The 4,765-nt window shown below is 57.0% G+C and overlaps 1 long non-coding RNA gene across 2 annotated transcripts; it reads left to right on the forward strand.

The window, feature by feature from the left end:
* Window positions 1–1,784: 1,784 nt before the first annotated feature.
* On the forward strand, window positions 1,785–4,477 carry LOC139044067 (uncharacterized). 2 transcript variants are annotated; one of them, XR_011501128.1, is made up of 3 exons: window positions 1,785–2,183; window positions 3,472–3,706; window positions 3,990–4,477. It is a non-coding gene; the product is annotated as an uncharacterized lncRNA (long non-coding RNA). The 2 variants fall into 2 exon arrangements; XR_011501129.1 differs by having other exon boundaries at window positions 3,994–4,477.
* Window positions 4,478–4,765: the final 288 nt, after the last annotated feature.

Below are 4,765 nucleotides of genomic sequence, written 5' to 3' on the forward strand. Positions count from 1 at the left end.
GACGTTTCACATAGGATCGAAAGGTCCCTTGGATGATAGTCGCGAGACTGCTCTGTCGGCACAGCGATCGACAGACACTGCTGGGTGGCAGGTCTGTTGTCTGGGCCTGGGTGGTCACAGGGGAGCCGGATGGTCAAAGGTGAGCGCAACCATCCGCTCCTAGCCTAAGGAAAGATGCCTCTCCTTAAGGAAAGGCCCGAGCACGGGGAAGCTGCTCCTTTCCCTTAAGGGCATTGGTTCTTGCCGTAGGAAATGTGTAAAGCGGATCTACGATGCGATGCGTGCTCGACGGCCACGTCAGGCCCTTTTCGAAAAACACTGTCAGGCCGAATTAGGCCGACACCCAATGGCTTCCTCATAGACTCCCATAGATCCTATCGCTCGCCATTTCTATCTGTCCACTCGTTCCAATTTTAGGCCACTTGACCACGAACAGGCCTTTTTCTCAGATTATTTTCCCCGTGAAACTTTGATCACCTTTTCACAGACAAAACGATCTTTACTTTTTAGGCCCTCTTGCCTGAAGGCAGCCATCTCACTTTCCTTGAACACAAAGATGTTTCCCATATTCACTTTTAGTGGCTTTTTGTTTTGTTTTGTTTTGTTTTGAGGACGATGAGCCCTGAGCTAACTGCTGCCAATCCTCCTCTTTTTGCCGAGGAAGGCTGGCCCTGAGCTCACCTCCGTGCCCATCTTCCTCTATTTCATATGTGGGACGCCTACCACCACGTGGCTCGCCCAGCGGTGCCACGTCCACCCCCGGGATCCGAACTGGCGAACCCCGGGCCGGCGAAGCGGAACAGGCACACTTAACCAGCGCGCCACCGGGCCGGCCTAGTGGCTTTCATCGCATTTGTTAAGTAGATTTTTTAACCCTCACGAACCTTAATTTTGGTGAAAACTAAGAAGCCAGCAATTAGGAACTGTCCTTCCCATGAGCATTCCGTCGCTTGGCCAATGTCTAAACACTTGGCCACTTTTAGAAACATGGGATTTCATAGGTTTATCTTTTCCTTCGCTTTATTTGATTTCATCTCACTTTAGTTTTTGGGTGAGGAAGATCGGCCCTCACAGAGCTAACGCCTGTTGCCAATCTTCCGTTTTTGTTTTTTTTTTCCCCCCTCCCGATTTTTCTCCCCCAATCCCCCCCATGACATAGTTGTCTATCTTAGTTGAGGGCCCTTCCAGTTGTGGCATGTGGGACGCCGCCTCCACACGGCCCGACGAGCGGTGCCGTGTCCGTGCCGTGCCCGGGATCTGAACCGGCAAAACCCTGGGCCGCCGAAGGGGAGCTTGTGAACTTAACCACTCGGCCACGGGGCCGCCCCTGTCCGTGGACTTTTTTATCACCTGATTTCACCTCGCAAAACTTCAAAGCTTCAAGTTATCAGAGAGGTTTGGGAAGTTGTTTTTATTAATTTAATTAATTTATTTTTCGAGGAAGACGAGCCCCGAGCTGACACCTGCTGCCAATTCTCCTCTTTTTGCCCCGGGAGAGTGATCCCGAGCTAACATCCGTGCCCATCCCCCTCCCCTTGATAGGCGGGACGCTGACCACAGCGTGGCTCGCCAAGCGGCGCCACGTCCGCACCCTGGATCCGAACCTGCGAACCCCTGGCTGACAAAACGGAACGTGCGAACTTAACCGCTGTGCCGCCGGGCTGGCCCTTCGGGAAGTTATTTTCAGGACACGGGCCATAAACTAGAATCACCGCTACAGGTTTATCGGAGCGACATCAGCGTTCGTGGTGGATTGAGTCGTCCCCTCTGTCTCTCCCCTCCAGGGCACAACCAAAGGGACGTCTATCGACCCACCCACCAAGGATTCCCCCCCCCCCCCGCACGGCACAGCAGGATGCCTGAGAGATCCACGCAGCCCTACAGCGGCAAGTCACATTCGCACAGTCAAAATTCAATGGCAGAGACAAAACGTTAAGGTCAGTGAGAGGGAAGAGAATAACCGGCCCAGGAGCAACGGTGTGAAGAACACGGAGAAGACGGGTCCTAGACGCCGGGGTCCCCGGAGCAGTGATTTGATCAGAGGCCCGCAAACGTCCACGATCTCCACACCACGTTTATGGCCGACTGCGTGCGTGGGTCCTTTGGAATCGACCAGGCTACCGTCCGGGCCACTTTGGGACATCGTGTCCAGCTGCCCCGAGCGGTGGAGCTGTCGTTCAAGTGTAAGATGGGGCCCGTCCGGGGAGAGAATGGGGACGGGGAAAGGGAGGCCGCGGGAAGTCACAGAGTCTGAGGTGTTCGGGGGAGACTGACTCTTCTGAAGTGGAGGTGGTAGAAGGAGAGCAGCAGGATTTTTGGATTTTTGTTCCCTCTGTTAGGTATCTGGGTCCGGAGGAGAGTGGGGCGGGGGGGGGGCGGGTGGTGGTGGTGGTGGTGGGTGTGAGGCTGAGGCGGGGCTGGTGTTTCCTTTCCGAGTCAGGTGGAAGAGCTCCTCCAGTGGAGGTTTTTAGACAAGGGGTCTGGTCTGGCAGGATGGGAGGTTGCGGGTTGAGCCACAGGGGAATCTGTCGTAGCTCAGACTCGGGCCTTTGAAGAAATAGACAGAGAGAGGAGTTTTGCTCTGTCTGTCACCGCAGCCGGCACCTCAGGAGCAACAACAGGAGGCTTCCCGAATGAGTGAAGGGGCAGGAGCCAGCGTGCCCCGTGCCTCTCTCAGCCCTGCGCCGGCAGGGAAGGAAGCAGGCAGGCAGGCCTCAGGGCTACTCCCGTCCTACTGCCCGGTGGTCCCTGTCCCGGCCCCGCCCCCACTCTCCCCCTGACCCTCACCGCTCCCCAGCCCTCTTCTCAGCCAGAGAGGCGATGGGGGGGGGGGCGGTGCGGTCCCAGAACAAGTTTCCTCTCATCCGCCATCATCTTGCCACCCTGACGACTTGGCCTGAGATCCGGCCTAGGCTGTACCCGTGTGTGGTTTTCCTGTGGACAAGGGGGCCGGTTCACCATTTCGGAAGAAACCCCTAGCCTTCCACTGCCGAGTCGCCAGCCTGGGAGGGGGGAGGGGGGAGGGGGGAGGGGAGGTCAGGCCCATTCATTCCGATGGGCCTGGCGTCAGGGCTTCATTCAAGTGCAGGAAGCTCTCTCCCATGGCCTCGGGCTTTTTCCCATTGAACGGCTTTCTTCAATTCCCCCACCCTTAGGCCGCAGTCCACCAAGGGCCGGGAGGCAGGGAGGGAAGATGTTGGGGCAGGGTGGCTGTCTGAGAAACTCGCCTCATCTGGGGCAGAAAGAGTGCCCCCCTCCTTTCTCTAACCCTACTAGACTGCTTGAGGATCACGGACGGTTTGGCTCATCGATGAGCCCTGCGTTATGGGCCCGGCAAGCAAACTCCTAACGGGCAACCCGCCGCTCTAGGCGTGTGTGGGTTTTTTGATCTTTCACCTTCAAGTTCGCACGACATCGGTCCGTGTCCCCCGCCCCGGCTTCCCATGGGAAATCCTCCGTCTCTTTCCACAGACTCACTGGCGACTTCACACAGTGCCTGCCTCCTCCTCCTTAGGAAGGAAGGAAGGAAGGAAGGAAGGGGCTGACCCCGTGGCCGAGCAGTTGAGTTTGCACGCTCCGCTTCAGCGGCCCGGGGCTTGGAAGGTTCGGATCCTGGGCTCGGACACGGCACCGCTCATCAAACCACGCTGAGGTGGCGTCCCACACGGCAGAACCAGAGGGACCCTCAAAGAGAATATAGAACTAGGTACTGGGGTGCTCTGGGGAGAAGAAGAAGAAGGAGGAGGAATAAAAAGAAAAGAAAAGATTGGCAATGAGCTCGGGTGCCAGTCTTTAAAAAAAAAAAAAAAAAGAGGAAGAAAGATGGACAAACAGGAACGAATCCCACTGACGGCACCTCCAAATGGTGGGGGGCAGGGGGGTGGGGGGGGTGGGGAGTGGCATCATCGGGCCAAGGGTGACTCTAAGCGTGATCCCGCGGTTGTGTTATTTGACATTTTATCGAATCGATTTATTATTTTATTTTTGAGGAAGATGAGCCCTGAGCGAACATCTGCCACCAATCCTCCTCTGTCGGCCGAGGAAGACTGGCCCTGAGCTGACATCCGTGCCCATCCCCCTCTACTTTCCAGGTGGGACGCCTGCCACAGCGTGGCTCGCCAAGCGGTGCCGGGTCCTGTGCCCGGGATCCGGACCGGCGAACCCGGGGCCGGCGGAGCAGAACGTGCGAACTTCACCGCCGCGCCACCGGGCCGGCCCCCGGAGTTGTTTTGAAAATCCAGTAAGGGGCTGGCCCCGTGGCCGAGTGGTTAAGTTCGCGCGCTCCGCTGCAGGCAGCCCAGTGTTTCATCGGTTCGTTCGGATCCCGGGCGCGGACACGGCACTGCTCATCAAACCACGCTGAGGCGGCGTCCCACATACCACCGCTAGAAGGACCCACCGCGAAGAACACACAACTACGTACCGGGGGGCTTTGGGGAGAAAAAGGAAAGACAAAAAATAAAATCTTCCAAACTCCAATAAAACTTTGAGTGAAGACGACGAGGAGGATGCGAAACGTATCTCACGCCTCCGAGCCGAGCCGTCCGTTTAGGTTTAGGAAGGGGGACGAGGACCCTTTGTAAGCGACATCCCTTTTTAAGCACCATTCTAAACCACAGAACAGAACTCCCTCTCCTCGACCCGGAGCGAGGAGGTTCCTGGGTGTGTCAGAGAGGGTCACGTCCTCTGCAGCACGAACGAACCGCCAGGGTTCGGCCACGGGAAAGAATTTCTTCCTCTCCAGGGGGACTAAAAGTCACCGACG

The sequence above is a fragment of the Equus asinus genome, unplaced genomic scaffold (genome assembly GCF_041296235.1).
Source record: "Equus asinus isolate D_3611 breed Donkey unplaced genomic scaffold, EquAss-T2T_v2 contig_58, whole genome shotgun sequence".
NCBI lineage: Eukaryota > Metazoa > Chordata > Mammalia > Perissodactyla > Equidae > Equus > Equus asinus.